Consider the following 21,932-nt stretch of genomic DNA (forward strand, 5'->3'; position numbering starts at 1 on the left):
CATGTTGTCATGTTATGTCTTATTTGGTATAATTTAAACAGTTTTTTTTTGTGTTATTTTTAAAGATTGTAAAATTATTGTTCTTAAAATGTTTTGTAATACTTTAGAGATTTTCTTCCCGAGCCTCTGCTGAAAATGGGGTCCTATCCAGTCGTACTTTCCCAATAATCAAATGTCAGTAAATAAATCAAAATACTGAACAATGACCTAAGAAGGTCATGTTGGGGTCACTGTGGAGTCCTTTCCTGACTCAAGCTAACATTTGACAATGCTATGGACAAGTCACATTTTCAACTATCCCTGAATTACGGCTATTGATACAAATGTGAACAGGGTTATTTATGAATACCATGCATTTTCATTGTCACAGGAATGTGAATGGTACATCTGTTTGCAGGGATTTAATTGGAAGAGAATTATAAGGCCATCTTAGAAATAAATTTATTGTACAAGACAGAACTATCTACAATTCATAATATAAATGGTGACTCAACTCAGCCAGTACCATCAAATGTGAAGCAAACATTCTCATACCTTTACTTTCAGATCCCCAGATGTTTATCTGTTGTCAGATGATGTCATAATCCCTTACTGGGTACAGTGGGTCAGGGAACAGTCATGTCCTTTAGCTAGCCCTGCTGCTGTAGTATTTCCTCAGCCCCAAAAGCAGCAACAAGTCTACTTTTGTCCACAATTATCATATTTGCTGTTAAATTAAATGCTGTCTCTACTGTCTCATTTATTTTTATCCTAAGCGTAATGATTAGCTGAGTATTGCCCCCAGGAGGAAAACTGCTACACGTAATAAGCTACAGAACATGCTCAGCATAAAGCTCAGGGCATTATATTTGTTACTGAAAATCTGTGTTGCAGATAGTTATAGTTTGTCTTGCTTTCAGTTATGGGTTCTTTCTTTTCTTGGATATTATTGGGCAAGTCTACAATAAAACAAAGATATTTAAAAATAATGAATGCAAATAAATAGAGGTCTGTGAGTAAAGGTGATCTGTGATGTGCATAACATCACACTAGTTCTTTTATAGTGCATGCATAAAACAAGTCAGTGTAAAAAAATCCAAAATAGAGACAGGCTGGTATAACTTTCAAATGTTTTGCTCAAGAATCAGGGACAGAAGCCAAAAATAATGGAGGGACAATTTTTAAATATTACTTTAATTTACTGAAAAAGTTAATAGAAGAGCAAATTTTACATCAACGTGCATTTTCTGAAGAATAAGAAGTATAAAATTTGAATGTCAGACATTATTGACTAACTGTAATCCTCAGTGACTTATCAAAACTTTTACAATAAGCAAGGCAAAAATATATGGCAAAATCAGGGACATTCTGCAAAATCAAGGACAACTGAGAGCTATGCAGGCTTGTATTTTTTAGTGGTCAGTTGAAAATAGTGGCTGTTCCTTAGTAGCAGGCCATAAACAGAATAACAGCTCTCTATAGTCATTCATTTTCTACCCATGTCTTTTTTCCTAGTCAGTTCTAATGTTAGTAAGGAACTAAAGTTCTAGAAATTTTATAATGGATTTATATTGTCATCCAGTCTTTTCTAGTTTTGCAGGTAGAAAAAGTAAAAGTAACTGACTTAAAGAGACAATCTTCCTGGATCACTCAAGAAGAGAGACACCTGGATCCAGTGAGCTCAAACTGCCAAAAAATGCATTAAAAACATAGACAGTGATTTGTTTAGCATCCATATTAAGTTTTTGTTATCTGTGGTTCTTATTTTGCTGCAATAGTTATCAGAACAAGCTAATCATTTCCAGAATGATTATGTGAATTGTATAGCAAAAAAAAAAAAAAAAAACAAGATAGTCCATTTAAGGGGTCAGAAGTCTGTAAATCACGACTATGCCTATCTTTCCAGAGTACCTGATATTGGATGCCCAGTGTTCATTGCCTTTAATTTATGGCATTAAGCAGCTGTAGGTACTCTGGTGCCAAGACTTCAGATTAGAAATTAAATGAGAGGTTTGATTCTAGATTTTGCAAAATGCACACATGCAAAGGGAAGCCATGTCTGCAAAGCAGTTTATAAACTGGTTGTGAAATTCAATATGCTAACTACAGCAATATAGATACCTTAGTGGTACAACTGAAAAAAAAGGACTATGAAGGCCACTTCCAAGTAATCAAATTAGATATGGAGTGTGGTCCACAGCAATCACAATACAATACCACTCTTAGATGCTCTACAATGTGTTGTCACCCCTCCATCTACTGTCTTTGCTACCCAGTTTGGTGACTGGTATAAAGATATGTGAAGGTTGTCAGCCTAGCCAGACAGAATTTTGTAGATAATTCTGTCACTTGTAAATATTAATGTAAGCCACATACTTGTTCTGTTTGTTAAATGTTGAACTTCAAAAATGTAACCAAATTGCACTCTGCTGGAGGAAAGCTGATAAGTCAAGCATTGTGTAATTGTTTGATCTCTAAACTCAGAGCTAAGATGTCTGGATTAAGGAATTCTTGCTATTGTTTTGAGACCAGAGTTAATTGCTAGAATTTGCATGTATAATGTCTTTTATTGCTGTAGTTTCCTGAGCAGGTGCAAGATCAAAAGGGCTGCTAAACTCTGAGTTTCTGCAGCCTGGGAACCAGAGAAAAAAATGATGTAATCTGAAATGAGTCAGTAGTACTGTATTATCAATTTAAGGACAGAGACAGAGAGATTCAGAGCATTTTGCATTTGTTTTCAAAACTGGCAACATCACTAGCACTGCTTTGCTCTATATGTAAGTTTATTTTAAAACTGTGTTTGCTCTTAAGTATAGCTAGGAAATAGGAATATTAGACTAGTTGTTTTTCTGTATTGATGTCAGAACTATTCTACTGTATTATTTTAAGCATTTTCCTGTGATATCTGAACTCTTGGCTAGCACCGTGTAGTAAGAAGTATTGTCTTGTGTTCTTATTATGTATTATTAAATATTTTTAAACCTTTCAACTGTGGCAGTTTTGTGTAGAGATAATTTAAGCTCTAGAGTACATTGCATGTATATAGTGATACTATACTAAGCCACTCCAATAAGCCTTGCTGTTCAGTTACACTTACCATTTGGATAATAGTGCAGAGTAATAATTGGACACCCTTTGATAAGGGCCTTAGTAGTAGCTGATATTAGTGGTTGGTGTCAGTGATTACTACCTTATAGCCTGGCAGGAAGGACCATAGCTGGAGAAACTGTGCCAGCCCTCCCCAGGAGTGTCTGGGTGTTTGTATATAACTCATATCTTAAAGTGTGTGTGTGTGTGTGTGTGTGTGTGTGTGTGTGTGTGTGTGTGTGTGTGTGTGTGTGTGTGTTTGTTATCTTTCCCAGTGTGGACTCCTCTCATTGGTGTTAGTGGTGAGGATTGAGGCTCCTTGATTGCTGGGCCAGAGCACGGGTATCACAACTGGCATTGGTCACATCTCTCACAAAATGGCAGTAAGGCAGAGTTGGGCAGAGTAATGTTATTTGTGATATCCAGTGTTTTAACAAAACTGAACAAATAACCATGACAGATTCAAAGTGAGCAACTTTTCCTCCAAGTGAAACATGGGATAAAATTTTGTCTAGGAAAAGCAAAGCATTCTGTAGACTAAAATTTATGGAAATGTCGGTCCTTCATAAGGAAGATTGAGCAAAATGGGTATTATACCTTTTCATGGACCAACAAAAATATGTTGTTGTTAAATCTGCAGAGATAAATTAATCAGATATTGCACGTGCTGCTTATAATAGAGTGCAGTGCTGAGGTATGTTTCATACAGCAACATTTTGCAATCTTTAGACACACCTCTTTCCATCAGTTCATTGTCAGAAATACAGGAAAAGTTTATTTCAATAAAAACAGTATTTGCTAAATGGGCAAGTCAACAGGAAGTGATGTCAATAAAAATGAGGAGAAAGGGGATAGATGGCTGTTGCTGAAAATATTTAGGTGTCAGATCTGTCACAAATCTTTCAAACTTTACTTATGGTTAGGGTTAGCACTCAGTACTAAAGAGGGCAGGAGATTCTGCCCCCGCCGTACCACCTTAGTAATGGGTTCTAACCCTAACCCTAACCCTAATGCTGCCATTTCCCACAACCCTAACCTTATACCTTAATGTCATTAAAACCTTCCCATAACACTGCCACTACACAAGACAGATTCAGACACACAAACATTCTCACACACGCAGTCAGTACATCTAACCCCTAATTTAACCCTAACCCTAAAATACACAGACCCGCACACAAACACACAACACTCACCCTTCACTCATCACCAACCCTAACTCACACACACGCACACACACACACACACACACACACACACACACACACACACACACACACACACACACACACACACACAGTCACACCCCCAACCCCACTTACCTGTATCGACATTCCATACCTTTGACATATCCACCACTCAGCCATCTGCACTGTTTGTGTCCTTCAGCTTTTCCCGGTTAGGGGTCACCACAGCAGAACTCTGGTCCGCTAATGATAGGCAGTAGAGTTTTACATGCTGGCTTGCCGGACTTAATGCACAACCTTCAATGAAGGAACGCCCATTCATGCATGTCGCCACACAGAAGACACTCTAACTGAGAATCGAATGGGCAACGTCTAACTGTGAGCCAACCGACACTAAATCACACCCCTACATTTGTTGAACAAATGTACATTCAGTCAAACACAGGGGAACTTTATATATATATATATATATATATATATATATATATATATATATATATATATATATGTATATATATTTCACCAGGCAAACATTTATTATCCTTCTCTCTAGCATGCCTTTGGAATTCCCTGCCACCACTTATTCATGCCACCCATAGCTACTCCACCTTAAGACCTTACTCCATTCGAACATCTCAGCTCACTGGGACTATTCCTACTGTCACCCCACATGACTTCACTGTACTTCACCCCTGTTTTCCTATTCCCCCACTCTCTCAACTCATTTATAACACTGATATCCAGTATTCTTATCCTCCTTTTCTCTTCAAATATTACTTACTCCCTACTATTTCTTACATCTTTCTCTTGTATACATACAAGACTTATAACTCTTTTTCCCCTATTACTCTACAAATTTGTTGATATGTCATGTAAGGCTCATTGCCACTACTGTTTTATACAATTATGCTGTCTTCACTTGTGTGGATATTACCCTCATGCTCCACACAGAGCATATTACACCAATGATTTATATTTATATATATATATATATATATATATATATATATATATATATATATATATGTTTTTGTCCTACTCTCTTTGCAAATTGTAAGTTCTGGCACTGAGTAATAACTCTCAAAACTGTTTTAATACCATTTATTAGCTACTCTCTAGTGAATACTACCTTCATTCTTCAACAAACTGTGCTATACCATTGATTCATGTTATTTATATATATGTTTCATTTTATCCACTGTATACTGTAATTTCTTAAACTGTTTAATAACTTGTGGACATATGTAGATTTTCTTTGTATGCTGTTTAAGGAGGTTTTCTCCCCTGTCCTCCATTGAAAATGGGCTCTTCCCTGCCTAATGGACTATCTTGGTAAACAAACTGTAAATAAATAATAAATATGTGTGTGTGTGGGTGCGTGTGTGTGTGTGTGTGTGTGTGTGTGTGTGTGTGTGTGTGTGTGTGTGTAGCAGACATAACAGGTGCAAAATGTGATATTAGATGACATGTCAGACAGCAGGACTGTAGACCGTCTAGCAGATATTTCCTGTCTTAAAATTCATAAATGTTTAAATTCAAAACATCTACTTGGAAACAGACTTCTTGAGTTAGTTCATGGCTTTTATTATTATTATTATTATTATTATTATTATTATTATTATTATTGGTATTTGATTACTAGGAAGATCTGAAGGATTAGGAACCCATTTTCTGTGGAGGCCCACAGAAAAAAGATAAAAAATATTGCAAAACATTATAACAATAATTTTAGTCTTCAAAAATAATACAAAAACATCTACAGTTTAAAAAAAATGATCCCAAATTAGACATATGAAAACATTGGTTAAGGATAGATACAAGTTATATAACAATGATTTAATAGTTAGAGAAATTTTAGGCAGTTTATAGAGAAATTAAAGGTAAGTTAGTATAATACAAACTACAATAAGAAGTGAGAGAAAAGCAGGCCTATAGTATATTTAGAGAGCAAGTCAGGGGAGAGAAATTGATAAAAGTAAGGAAGTGAAGAAAGGGGAGTAAGGAGCTGTAAGGAATGAAAAAGTACTTGTTCACATTTAAAGGTGTAGTTTATCCTGGTTTTGAGCAAGAACAGAGCCATGAAGTATTTCAGAATAGTTTTGAAGGATGGGAGGGAGAGTATTGACCTGTTCGATACAGGAAGGGAGTTATAGGCTTTAGCAACATGGTATGAGTACAGACAATGCCTAGGAAATTTGATAGATTTGTGGTCAGACAGAAGTTTTTGGTCATGGGATCGTAATGACCAACTGAGAACATAGTTGTGTAGAATGCTATTTAGTGCTGAACAACCAGATAGAGTCTAGATAATTTTATAAGTGGTAAGAAGCTGTTGTACCCGTTAGTTGATGGGGGAGTTCTAACCAATTTCAGTTTTAAGTGCAGTACAGTGGTTTATTCTGAAAGGTGTATTTGCTGCAAATTTAGCAACTTTGTTATAACATTGGTCATAGCTCTTGGATAACAGTTCCAGATTTTTAGGAGCTTTAATGCTGCAGCAGGAAAGGATGCCCATTTCTAAATCAGGACACCTTAAATGTTCATAAAACTCTACTGCTTCAGACTTGAAGTTTGCCAGTAAGACTCTCTTCAGCATCTACTGTGCATGCAAGACTGCCTACTTACCAAATTCATATGGGGTTATCTAACATTTAAATATGCTTGGAAATTTTTTATGAGTGCTTGTGTGTTTGTGTCCTTGTGATCATTAGGTATGATTGCCAAGTATATATATATTTGATCAAGGCTTTTGACACTATCCCCTTTGCTGGTTTTTTTATGCTTGGTTGCATATTAGCTATGCAACAGATCTCAGGTTGTGAAATTTGCTTCTACCCAATCTGAATGTGAAATTGTAACTTGTGAGGTGCCACGGGGATCAGTGCTAGGACCTCTTACATTTGGCATTTATTTTAGAGCCATGCAGTCCAAGTCCCCAGAAGTGTGGCTGAGCAATTTTGCTGATGTGTGAGTGTGCCTTCTGTGTGGAAGTTTGGCGGGGCTGGCAGCTTCTCGACCCGTAAAACTCCTGCTGCCATCATTCAGTAGGTGAAGGTGATCCCAGCTGGCGCGAAGAAAAACGGAAAAAGAAAGAAGATTTCAAGCAGGCTGTTACCTACTCATTCACTGATACTTCACAGCCCAATAAGATCTGGAATCTACCTCCTACCCAATGAATATGGTCTCAAGAATACAAACAATGTACATTTAAATAGCATTCAGTACAAAAGCTGTTCTGACCTGATATGTTTTAAATGGTACTCCTTTTCAGACAGACACTGTCATAAGAGATGTGGGTACGTATGTGGACAATTCTCTCTCTTTCTACCATTATGTTTAGTCATAGTCAGGAAAATCTTCTATCTGGCTCAGTTAATTTCCAATAGAGCAACTTAAAGATCCAAAAAAGTCATCCTCTAGCTGTACTCTTCCCTTATCAGACCCATCATTGAATACAATGCCCCCTTTGGTATGTATAAATCAAAGCATATGGCTTGACTAGAAAAGGCCAACAGAAACATCACTAAGAAAATCAGACCTTTTAATCTTTCAACCCAATAGATTGGCACAACTCTGATTATACTGAGTAGCCTACAGATTGCTGCAAGGTGAACTGGGTCTTGCTTTTTGAGCCACGAAAGACCCAATCCTAACTGATCTTTTTCTTTGCAAAACCAGTGGCTCTACAAACACCTGCACTAGGGACCTAAATCTACATCCACAAATAAAAAAGACTTACTAGAGAGATAGGTTCCTAATTCAATGTATTCCCAAACAATGGAATAAGGTACCACTACAGGTCAAACAAAGTACTACTTTGACTGCCTTTTAGGCTAGTCTTGATGAATGGTATGGTTGACACAAACTTACACCAGGATTGTTATATACTGCTCTGCACAATTTGGGAGATAAGCACTATTAAGTGCTTGAAAAGGGAGGTGCAAACATTTAAATGGGTGTATTTAAAGGTGTATTGACTAGGCATCGTATTCTCCTTGTAATTGTTTGCCTAGTATTGTTTCTATGTTCCTATGTTCCTATATGTCGATATAAGAAAGGGCCTCTGACCTATGAGGTGGTATCTAGAATCAGATGTCTTGCTTTTGTTCTGCACCCTTAAATAGTTGGCCTAAGTCTTTTTGTTGGCAACCTAGGTTGGTCTGTTTGCTTTTATTTCCTTACATAACAATGGGTTCAGAAGCAGTCTCCCTACAGCAGACCAAGCACAGTATGGAGGTCATTTCAGCTGAATTAGTGACAGATGTACCAGTCAGAAACAGAATGCTTCCACTATGACTTACTGAGTTAGAACTCAAAAAGAAACCAACTACCTAAGCACAAGGGGTCAGGAATTTAGCCCAACTAAATAAATAAATGTGTTTTTGCAGGGGGTAAACTCCCCTATACCCCTATATAGGCTATGTCAGGAGCAGTTGCAATCCTATGAGAAATGAATGGTGCACTCTGCAGCCCAGTACAGCACTCATTGCTAAAGTGCCTTAACCACCGGGTCTTAATTTACATGTAAGATGTGACATAGGTTTAAATGCATATGACAAGAAAAAACTGTATAAAATCAATGAGCCACACAGTGTATGCATGTAATACAAAAGCTAAACCTTGACGTATGGCAACACTTTCCCTAGTATCTTTGAATGTTAATGGTCTCACAGGTATATACAAAAAGAAAGCATACTTGTTGTTGTGTCTTTCGGCTTTTCCTGGTTAGGGGTCGCCACAGCGGAAATCCGGTCCGCTAATAATTGGCAGTAGATTTTTTACATGCCGAGTTGCCAGCCCTGAAGCACAACCTTCAACGAAGGTACGCCCATCACGCATGTCTCCACACAGAAGACGCTGTAGCTGAGAATCGAACAGGACAATGTCTTACTGTGAGGCGACAACGGAACCGCAGCACCACCACTGCGGTTACAAAAAGAAAGCGTACTGAACTATATTAAAAAAATGCAGAGTGTAAACAACTATGCTACGGGTTACACATTTGGAAAGAAATGAGTATATGAATTTAATAAAGAAAGGATTTCAGGATGGTTAATCACCAGAATATTTAGGACAAACTAAAAGGGCAGTACTTATATTAATTGTTACAAGAGCTCTAATAGTAATAGAAGTGGAAATAAGACAATCATAGCAGATTTGTAGTAGTGAGGGGCTACTGGCAAAGGAGGATGATTATGTTAGCAAGTATTTATATTAAACCTAAAACTACTACAATGAAGCTTAAGAAAATTCTGGGAGAAATATTCAGCTTTCAGCAAGAATTATTTAAAATATGGGAAATGGAATTTGATTTGTAACTGTGAGGATGTACATAGGAGTCCAAGAATGGAAAATATAACAAAATAGTGTAGAGTTTTGAAGAAATTCATGAAAATATTTGGTATGGAAGATGTGAATTCGGTAGTAGGAGATGGGAGAGGATTTATATGTTATTCCCCAAAGATACAAAACTTGGGCTAGGCTAGACAGAAATTATATTTCACAGGAACATGTGCATTTAATTGTAAATTTTGATATGCATCCAATAACTATTTCAGATCAAGCACCAATAATAGTTAAAATAAAAACACAGGGTAATGAAATAAAAATGAGACATTGGCACTTTCCCAACTATCTGTTAAACAGAGAGCAATTTAAAGAATGGGTAGTGGAAATTATTCTGCAGTAATTAAGGAAGACAGAAGTTTGTTCAGAAACTATAGCTAGGGAATGGAATAAAGTGAAAGTGGGGTTTAACAGGGTAGAAATGAAAGAAAAAGAGATCTGGTTAAGGATTAGCAAGTTATTTAAAGGGACTGCCAAAGGTTAAAGTATTGCAGAATAGGGGGGATGTGACAGAACAAGAAGAGGAGCAACTGCAGAATGCTAAACAGAAAATACGGGACTACCTTTATAATATGGATGAGTTTTGACTGCTGTTTAGCAACTGTTTTTTTTTTTTTATAATAACTCCAGAGCACAAATGCTTTTAGCACAACTCAGACAACAGAAAGTAGAAAGGGTTAATGCCAAGCTTAGGGACCCTATAGCAATGAAAATAACTAGAGATCCTGCAGAGGTATTAGAAATATTTTACGAAAATCTGTATAAAGCAGATAACTGTGGAAATCAAGAAAAAGTACAAATGGAAATGTTTATAGAAGAATTAAAGATGTCAAGGTCAGAGGTAGATGAGGCTCAGTTACTAACAGAATCGTAAGAGATTAGATAACAATGGTGATGTACAATCAATCTACAGGAAAGTCCCCAGGACCTGACAGTATTCCTGTGGAAGTTTGGAAGCTAGCAGGGAAGAAAGTGATAACAATCTGGAAGGTTCTTGTTTAACAGTATTTTAAGAGAAGCACCAACATCCTGGAAGAAAGCAGTGGTTGCTGTAATACCTAAAGAGGGTAAAGATCGATCAGAACCAACTTCATACAGGCCCATTTCAATATTAAATCATGATTAGAAAGTACTTATATCTACATTGGCTAAAAGAATGGCAAAGGTGATGCCAAATTTGATTTTGTGGAGGGGAGGCAAACATTTGAGAACATTAATAGAACAGTTATGATCCATGTAATAAAACACAGCTGTTGGTGGTGCTTCTTTGATGCAGGAAATGCATTTGACAGTGTAAGCTGGCATTTTATGAGGACAGCAATGGAAGCATTCGCCTTGCGCTGACACAATAAGGTTAATTAGGAGGGTAGAGTCTTTCAATAGGGATGACTGCAATTAGGAATACGGAGAAGAGACAAGAGGGGGCTAGAATGTGCTAGGGAAAACTGGCAAAGGAATCAAGCTATTTGGAGCAAATACATGGAACGGTTATAGAACTGGAAGAGGTCAATAATACATTTGCATTACAGGCTAAAGATTGATATTGGAGTAGATGCATTTACAGTATTGTAGATTTTCTGAACAATGCAGCATGCAGTCTTTTGTTTGTGACTGGAATATGGAGTTTTATCTTAACACTTTTAGTTTTCATTATGATAGTTTTGTGTTATAAATCATTTTTTATTATTTTCAATTTTACTAGATTCACAGCTTACTTGTGAGTCTGTGTTTTTGATTGCATCTTCCTTCAAAATGTGTCTAATGATCAGTGTACTACAATGGGAAACAAACTACAATAAATAAATACATATATACATACATACATAAATCTTAGTGATATCACGTATTTGCTTGTCTTTGTTTTGTCATGGAGATGGGTAGTTCTTACATCCGACTCTCATGGCTGCCATCGTGTGGTCATATTTTTCTATTGCATCAAGATTTTTTTTTTTAATATTTATTTTTATCTGTTTTCAAAAGTATTAACTATAGACATCAATACAAATAATCTTGAAATTCTTGACAGATACAAAGTAATATTTGTTTCAACATGCAATCAGGTCATATTCTTCTGAATAACATAGAATAAAACACATTGCTATTTATCTTCATTTTATAACAGAGAAGTGTAGAATTGTCCTGACTGCATTTTGTACTAATACTCTAACATACTATATACAATATTTACAGCAGGTGTAACAGCTAAAGGTTCAGAATCTTAAGAGATGTGTATCTGTATACTTTGTTCTTAAGTTGCTAGTCTAAGCATCTTTGATTTGTACTTTATTTGGCACAAGGGAATTCTTTGTATATAATTAGAGGATTTTTTTACTTTAGATAATATTTATTCTTTTAGAATGTGGTTCCCTGCTTCAGTGCCTCTCTTACAAAAAAAAGATGCTCTCTAACACATACAAATTAATTACATCTATTAAATTTTTAAACCATGCTGTTTCTGCTTAATGAAACAACAGTATCCATTACAGGGAGTGAAAAGGATGTTGTTTACTTCAGTAAGCAATTCTGAATACCATTAAATCAACATGGCGAGACAGTACTCAAAAACAAATGTTTCAGGACTCCAAAACTCATTTTGTTCCTTCAGCAGATAACAGTGGCTTACGTGTACTGTTTCTCATCTCTACAAGATGTATATTTCTGGAGTGTACACCATAAAAGAAGAGGTAATAAATGGGTCTATATTAGATCAGTGAACGCTTAAACAAGCGAACACTGATTGATCAACCTTATTTTAGCGAAAGTTAAAAATATCGAAGCAACAGAAACTCAATTTTTTTCCTAGGGAAAGAATTAGATTGTCTGTTTCTGTTGCTTCGGCATTTTCAGTGCTGTGGTGGAAAGTTACAGGTCAGATTCAGGTAAGTGTGCGATTGTGTGGATGTGGGTGTTAGGGTGGGTTAGGTGAGTTAGGGTTAGGGCTCGGGCTATGTATGTGTGCGATTGTGTGGACGTGAGGGTTAGGGTGGGTTTAGGTGAGTTAGGGTTAGGGAGCGGGTGAGGTGAGTGTGCGATAGTGACGGACCTTAGGGTTAGGGTTTAGGTAAGTGGATAGTTAGTGGTGTGTGCATACTATAGTGTAGGGTTAGGTGTCAGATTTTAGGTGTATGTGTGTGAATTTCTGTTGGTTTAGTGTGTTTGTGTTGTGTGTATGTGTTTTGGATCAGCAATTTTTTTCCCTAGGAAAAAAATCCCTAATTTGACATTTCGAGATTGTAAGCTTTCGCTTACATAAGTTTGATCAATCAGAGTTCGCTTTTTTAAGCGTTCGCTGATCTAATATAGACCCTAATAAATAGGGTTATTTGTGACTGACCAGAGTTCCTTTCCTCTTGTGGCATGGCAGATGCTTCCTTCAGTTTTGATCATCATAAAATTCATGACTGTAGTCAGTGTTTTGGAAATGTGAATTCCCTTTTCATTTAACCAAAAAATGGTGAAGGTGAAAATCTACAGTATGTAGGTTCAATAACATACACAGTATTGTCGTATCATTTCAATCTAACATGTGTTGACATACTCACACTCTGCCAAACAGTTTTCTTAAGCTGAAAATGCCAGTAGCATGATGTTTAAGTAGAAAAGGGTTGCTCCTGAAAACGACTTGGAAGACTCTCCCTGCACATTCTAAAATGCATTACTACTCATCCTGATATTATGCAAGGAAGAAATATCATTCATGCAGATACTGTTCAGAAGACAGTGTGACTTTTCAGGCCAATATCTGTATATGGTTGTATGCAACAGTGGGGAACAAATTTGGAACTCCATGCAACTTTATGAAACTAAGACACTAATGCCCTTGTAAATTAGTTTGAAATGGCAGAGGGAGTAGAGTAGAAATGCACAGCTTTATGTATGCGCTGCATGCATGTATGTGTATGTGTATGTAAAAATAAAAAATGTATATGTATGTCACTGAGCACAAAAAGGTCAGTGCTAAAATAAACATATTACACTACACACACACACACACACACACATATATATATATATAAAATAAAATGTAAATAAAACTAGGTATACACACGAAGAAAGAATGCAGCAAGTAGAACCTGTGACTGTGTGCACTTTCGTTCTTTATTTATTTAAGAACTTCATCAGAAGTTCTTAAATAAATAAAGAATGAAAGCACACAAAATCACATGTTCTACTTGCTGAATTCTTTCTTTTTGTGTTAGACCTGGTTTTATTTATGTTTTATAGATGTCTTCAGAAGTTTTTTTATTGTTTTAATAATTTTCTTCGCCAGTGTTTTCTTGGTTTTATTTGCATATATATATATATATATATATATATATTGTGTGTGTGTGTGTGTGTGTGTGTGTGTGTGTGTGTGTGTGTGTGTATATATATATATATATATATATATATATATATACACACACACACATATACATACAAAACGTACATTTATCAAAATAGATATAATATATATATATATATATATATATATATATATCTATATATATATATATATATATATATATATATATATATATATATATATATAAAGAGAGAGAGAGATAGATATAAACATGTATTATATTGAAAGCAAATTAAAGAAAGATACATAAAGCAACATATAGAAAACCACAAAGAGGTAACTACAACCAGTGGATGTCCCAAGCAAGGTATGAGGAAGTATTTCCTCTCACAAAGGATGGTGTATGACTGATTATGTCTCCCTGATGAGTCAGTGGCATCAGGGCATATACAGTGATTCAGTGCAAAAAAACATGCATATACTGATTTATTATTATTAAAAAGCATGCAGTTAATCATTTGTGATCAATGCTTAACCCTGCTAAGCAAAAATAAAATAGAAATAAGGGGAAGGCATGATATAGGACACATGAGCCATTGCTTCCCTACTGTCTAGATGCAAGTAGGGAAATCTGTATCATAATTGGGTATGAAGCACTTTTCCTACTTGCACTCAGTTTTTCTTTTTCCATCACTCCATTTGCCCATCTTTTTTCATAAACAAATATACATATTGTTAATTGTTATTAAACAAAGAGGTTCTACACCTGGTACATGACTCCTCCACTCACGTATTTCGTACATGAAGCCCATAGTTAATCTTCTGTTTCTGTATTCCATTGTACTTCCTCCTAAAATTCACATTTTTATTCTTGCCTTTTTATATATATATCTTTTATGATCCACAAAAGATTATTTGGCTCTTTTCCTGATCTGCCTGCCTAAGCCAAAGGCGGGTTCCGTATAAAAGAGCTCCTCCTGTCATGTACACTTGGGGGACTATTCCCAGTCTTAGCCATTTTTTTCTGTTTGAAATCTTCTGATCACATTTATACAAATGACTGCTTACATCGTTCTTATTCAAAACTTATACTGTGGAATAGTCACTACAGTCTGTGACTTTCTCATTTCTACCTTTATTAATAAATATACTGCCTTAACTGCACCAAGCTTGGTGGGTACTATTAAACGCTGTCAATTTTGAACTCTACAACTTTGGCACAATAATCTTGGCTGAGAGCAGTCATGATACTGAAATTAGTATCAGGCAAACTGTGTACATATGCTAGTGCAATTAGTATCAGGCAAACTCTGTGAACATGCTTGTGCAATTAGAATCAGGCAAACTGCATACATGTCATAGTGCAATTAGAATCAGGCAATCTATGTACACGTGATAGTGCAATTAGTATCAGGCAAACTGTGTACACATGCTTGTGCAATTAGCATCAGGCAAACTTTCTACATGTGCTAGTGCAATTAGTATCAGGCAAACTCTGTACACATGATAGTGCAATCAGAATCAAGAAACTGTGTACACATCATAGTGCAATTAATATCAGGCAAACTTTGTACACATGTTAGTGCAATTAGTATCAAGCAAACTGTGTACACATATTAGTGCAATTAGAATCAGGCAAACTGTGTACACATGATAGTGCAATTAGTATCAGACAAACTGTGTACACATACTAGTGCAATTAGTATGTGTACACATACTAGTGCAATTAGTATCAGGAAAACTGTGTACACATGATACTACAATTAGAATCAAGCTGTGTACACATGCTAGTGCAATTAGTAAGAGGGTAACTGTGTACACATTCTAGTGCAATTAGTATCAAGCAACTGTGTACACAGACTAGTGCAATTAGTATCAGGCAAACCCTACGAACAACGTTAGTGCAATTAGTATCAGGCAAACCCTGTGAACAATGTTAGTGCAATTAGTATCAGGCAAACTCTGTGAACATGCTTGTGCAATTATAATCAGGCAAACTGTGTACACATCATAGTGCAATTATAATCAGGCAATCCATGTACACATGATAGTGCAATTAGTATCAGGCAAACTTTGTACACATGCTGGGGCAATTAGTATTAGGCAAATTGTGTACACATGCTGGTGCAATTAGTATCGGGTAAACCCTGTGAACAATGCTAGTGCAATTAGTATCAGATAAGCTCTGTGAACATGCCAGTGTAATTAGTATCAGGCAAACTGTGTACACATGATAGTGCAAATAGTATCAGGCAAACTGTGTACACATGATAGTGCAAATAGTATCAGGCAAACTGTGTACACATGCTAGTGCAATTAGTATCAGGCAAACTCTGTACACATGCTAGTGCAATTAGTATCAGGCAAACTCTGTACACGTGATAGTGGAATTAGTATCAGGCAAACTGTGTACACATGCTAGTGCAATTAGCATTAGGCAAACTTTGTGCACATGTTAGTGCAATTAGTATCAGGCAAACTCTGTGAACATGCTTGTGCAGTTAGAATCAGACAAACTGTGTACACATATTAGTGCAATTAGAATCAGGCAAACTGTGTACACATGATAGTGCAATTAGTATCAGGAAAACTGTACACAAGATAATGTGATTAGTATCAGGCAAACTGTGTACACATGATAGTATAATAAGTATCAGGCAAACTTTGTTGACATGCTACTGCAATTAATATCAGGCAAACTGTGCACACATGAGAGTACAATTAGTATCAGTTAGCCTGTGTACACATGATAGTGCAATTAGTATCAAGCAAACTGTGTGCACATGATACTACAATTAGATTCAGGCTGTGTACACATGCTAGTGCAATTAGTAAGAGGGTAACTGTGTACACATTCTAGTGCAATTAGTATCAAACAACTGTGTACACAGACTAGTGCAATTAGTATCAGGCAATCTCTGCATACATGCTAGTGCAATTAGTATCAGGCAAACTTGTACACGTGATAGTGCAATTAGTATCAGGCAAACCTTGTGAACAATGTTAGTGCAATTAGTATCACGGTAACTGTGTACACATGCTACTGCAATTAGTATGGGGCAACTGTGTACACAGACAAGTGCAATTATTATCAGGCAATCTCTGCATACATGCTAATGCAATTAGTATCAGGCAAACCCTGTGAACAACGTTAGTGCAATTAGTATCAGGCAAACGCTGTGAACAATGTTAGTGCAATTAGTATCAGGCAAACTCTGTGAACATGCTTGTGCAATTAGAATCAGATAAACTGTGTACACATCATAGTGCAATTAGAATCAGGCAATCTATGTACACGTGATAGTGCAATTAGTATCAGGCAAACTTTGTACACATGCTGGGGCAATTAGCATTAGGCAAATTGTGTACACATGCTGGTGCAATTAGTATCAGGTAAACGCTGTGAACAATGTTAGCACAATTAGTATCAGGTAAACTCTTTGAACATGCCAGTGCAATTAGTATCAGACAAACTGCATACACATGCTAGTGCAATTAGCATCAGGCAAACTTTTTTCACGTGTTAGTGCAATTAGTATCAGGCAAACTCTGTACACATGATAGTGCAATTAGAATCGGAGAAACTGTGCACACATGATACTGCAATTAGTATCAGGCAAACTTTGTACACATGCTAGTGCAATTAGTATCAGGCAAACTCTGTACACAATAGTGCAATTAGTATCAGGCAAACTCTGGACAAGTGATAGTGCAATTAGTATGAGGCAAACTGTGTACACATGCTCGTGCAATTAGCATTAGGCAAACTTTGTATACATGTTAGTGCAATTAGTATCAGGCAAACTCTGTGAACATTCTTGTGCAATTAGTATCAGACAAACTGTGTACACATCATAGTGCAATTAGAATCAGGCAATCTATGTACACATGATAGTGCAATTAGTTTCCTGATCTGCCTGCCTAAGCCAAAGGCTGGTTCCCTATAAAAGGGCTCCTCCTGTTATGTACACTTGGGGGACTATTCCTGTACTGCCTTCATTTTCTTCCCCTTTTCTTCTAAGGGATGCAAGTGACATTTCCCAGTCTTAGCCATTTTTTTCTGTTTGAAATCTTCTGATCACATTTATACAAATGAATGCTTACATTGTTCTTATTCAAAACTTATACTATGGAATAGCCACTACAGTCCAGTGACTTTCTCTTTTCTATCTTCATTGATAAATATACTGCCTTAACTGCACCAAGCTTGGTGGGTACTACTAAAAGCTGTCAGTTTGAACTATACAACTTTGGCACAATAATCTTGGCTGAGAGCAGTCATGATACTGAAATTAGTATCAGGCAAACCCTGTGAACATGCTTGTGCAATTAGTATCAGGCAAACTGTGTACACGATAGTGCAATTAGTATCAGGCAAACTGTGTACACATGCTAGTGCAATTAGCATCAGGCAAACTTTTTTCATGTGTTAGTGCAATTAGTATCAGGCAAACTCTGTACACATGATAGTGCAATTAGAATCGGAGAAACTGTGCACACATGATACTGCAATTAGCATCAGGCAAACTTTGTACACATGCTAGTGCAATTAGTACCAGGCAATCTCTGTACATGATAGTGCAATTAGGATCAGAAAAACTGTGTACACATGTTACTGCAATTCCTACCAGGCTAACTGTGTACACATGCTAGTGCAATTAGTAAGAGGCTAACTGTGTACACAAACTAGTGCAATTAATATCAGGCAATCTCTGCATACATGTTAGTGCAATTAGTATCAGGCAAACCCTGTGAACAATGTTAGTACAATTAGTATCAGGCAAGCCCTGTGAACACTGTTAGTGCAATTAGTATCAGGCAAGCCCTGTAAACAATGTTAGTGCAATTAGTATCAGGCAAACCCTGTGAACAATATTAGTGCAATTAGTATCAGGCAAACTATGTACACATGATAGTGCAATTAGTATCAGGCAAACTCTATGAACATGCTTATGCAATCAGTATCAGGCAAACTGTGTACACATTATAGTGTAATTAATATCAGGTAAACTATGTACACATGATACTGCACTTAGTATCAGGCTAACTGTGTACACATGGTAGTGCAATTAGTAAGAGGCTAACTGTGTACACATGCTACTGCAATTAGTATCAGGCAACTGTGTACACAGACTAGTGCAATTAGTATTAGGCAATCTCTGCATACATGCTAGTGCAATTAATTTCAGGCAAACCCTGTGAACAATGTTAGTGCAATTAGTATCAGGCAAACCCTGTGAACAATGTTAGTGCAATTAGTATCAGGCAAACTATGTACACATGATAGTGCAATTAGTATCAGGCAAACTGTGTACACATGCTAGCACAATTATAATCTGGCAAACTCTGTACACATGCTAGTACAATTTGTATCAGGCAAACTCTGTACACATGCTAGTGCAATTAGTATCAGGCAAACTCTGTACACATCCTAGTCCAATTAGAATCAGGCTAACTGTGTACACATGCTAGTGCAATTAGTAAGAGGCTAACTGTGTACACATGCTAGTGCAATCAGTAAGAGGCTAACTGTGTACACATGCTAGTGCAATTGGTATCAGGCAACTGTGTACACAGTCTAGTGCAATTAGTATCAGGCAATCTCTGCTCACATGCTATTGCAATTAGTATCAGGCAAACCCTGAGAACAATCTTAGTGCAATTAGCATCAGGCAAATTGTGTGCACATGATAGTGCAATTAGTAACAGGCAAACTCTATGAACATGCTAGTGCAATTAGTATCAGACAAGGTGTGTACACATGCTAGTGCAATTAGTATCAGACAAACTGTGTACACTACCAACAGAAACTGTCTGTATCTTGAGTATTAGCTATGTGTGCATTACATAAGCCTTGATGTACAAATTCCTTTCCGAGGGAGAGCATTTTGCCCAGCTCAGTGTTACTAAGAACCGTGTCCCTATATTCAGATGCAGAATATGGTTATTTTGTCAGCATATTGTATATAATGCTATTATCCATTTCTAAACCAAGATGTGCATTTGTGTCAGATGCCTACAGGTTTCCATAGGATGATACAAGAGAAATACCTGGAGGTATTATTATGATTTAATGAGTTAATACAGCAATGATGTCTCAAGTTTGTAGCACCATAAAGGTTATACAGCCAAGTAAACAAGACACATGCATTAAATAAAGTATGTACAAGATATCCTGGAAAGAGGAGAGTTATGCACAAAGTAATGTATGTATGTTAAAAATATCCAGAGTCTCTTAATAGGGCCAATTAGACCATGGCAGCACGAGGGAGAAATAGGTGTTTGCGGCAGAGGTAAGGGCCCAGTGCCTAGGTGAGGGGTGAAAGATATATGCATATAAAAAAAGAACAAAAGACATTTGTGATGTATCATGCTGCACATCGGTAATATCTGTTGTTGGCTTTGCATGTGAATGTAACAATAATGTTAAGAATCCATCTTATAGTCAGCAGACTGATTTGCAAGGAAAAGTAACATTGAATATCTCCAGGATTATCCAAAACCCTTTGCTTGAAAGCTTCAGATGAAGAGCTCCTACACTCAACAAGCTTAAACAGATTTATTTGCAATATTTTGCATTATGCAAGGTTCATTAAAACAGTAAAAAGTGTCACACTGTAGATTTCCGTTTCTGATTTCCAAAGAGATAACAGACATTCCCTCTTTTTGAAACATTCTAAGAACATTTGTATTTCTCTCCCTGTTTTACCATTCATTTTCCTCTAAAAAACTTGTTAAGGTCATGTCCCAGGTAACCCCTTAGCACATGACTTTTATGTACAGTAGTTATGTCACTCTACCTTGCCAACTTAATTCAATTAATAATGTCCTTGAACAGCGAGGTTAACTATCAAAAAGATCCAGAAACACCCAGAGCAATCTTAATGGGAGTATGAAACTTTCTGCATTTTCTTAGCCTGTCTGACTTTAATAGAACTCAGTGACTAAGAAAAAAGATTACAATAAATATAGTGTGCCTAAAAGTAAGTTCTAAATTCAGATTTGTCTTGATCTGCAGTCAGCAGAAGGAGGTTTGGAAAATTGACTATATTTACCTGTTTGAGGCTGAGTCACTAAGACAGAGTTCCACCTAAACCAAGAATAAACTCTTAAATAATGTCTGGATCTGGAAAATTATAGGTCTATAAGGATGGCTGATGCATAAGCAATTTAGGGCCAAAAGTGACCAGTCTCTGCACCACAAACTAACTGAAATGTTTGCAGTCAGAAAATAAATCACATGCTCCCTGTCGATGAGTTAAAGGTACCTCACAGTTTCAGAATTTATTGTTTTAGAGAACTGTACTGTAAATCAGTTTGTTAGCAGAAACCCCATGACATTGATTTTAAGTGGAGGGAAAAGTATCCAGTGTGCATGTTACATCCAAGGCTGCCAACACTAAATGCCACTGTGGAAACTCTTGTGAATCTGTTGTTGTTGGAATGATAGGATAGTTGTAGAGTGAAGAATGTTAGAGTTTGTGAGTAGTTGGAAGGAGGAGTTGTGTTAAACAAAACACATGGAGAGGTGCAGGGGAGTGTTTGTCCTCCCTGCAAAAAGAAGTTTAAAGGAGAAGAGCAATTTTCGGGATTCACTCTTCTCCTGTGTTTTCAGTCTGGTTTTCCAGCTTATAGGCAGTTGGCATTAAAATATAAGATCATAAAAAGGTTTAATACCTCTAGAACTAAGAAAGCATACTACAGTTTGAGCAAATAATTAAAAGACTCACTGAGGAAAGCAAAAACCAAATAAAGAATTAATCTAGCTGAGTCAAAGAACAAAAAAAATCTCAATATGCCAACACTCATAAGGGATCTGTTGGTTCTTGTGGGCCTATTGTTCACAAAGGTAGAACTTTGCACCAAAGCATTAAGCTAGCTAACTTATTTAATCAACATTTTGTGGGCAATAGCAAGGAAATAAAGCAATTTCACCAGAATGTACTGGTTGATATAGGAAATAATATTACTAGTACAGTAAAATAAGAGGAATGGTACTCGACTCTTTAGGAAAAAATGAAGGTTAATTCTCCCCCCCTGGATCAGGT

The 21,932-nt window shown here is 36.6% G+C and overlaps 1 protein-coding gene across 1 annotated transcript in view; it reads left to right on the forward strand.

Annotated features, from left to right (window-relative positions):
• Positions 1-21,932, forward strand: part of SASH1 (SAM and SH3 domain containing 1) — a 1,700,050-nt gene that overhangs the window by 40,250 nt on the left and 1,637,868 nt on the right. The window lies entirely within an intron of this gene.

Source organism: Protopterus annectens, chromosome 1.part0 (genome assembly GCF_019279795.1).
Source record: "Protopterus annectens isolate FY-2018-M chromosome 1.part0, PAN1.0, whole genome shotgun sequence".
In the NCBI taxonomy this organism is placed as follows: domain Eukaryota; kingdom Metazoa; phylum Chordata; order Ceratodontiformes; family Protopteridae; genus Protopterus; species Protopterus annectens.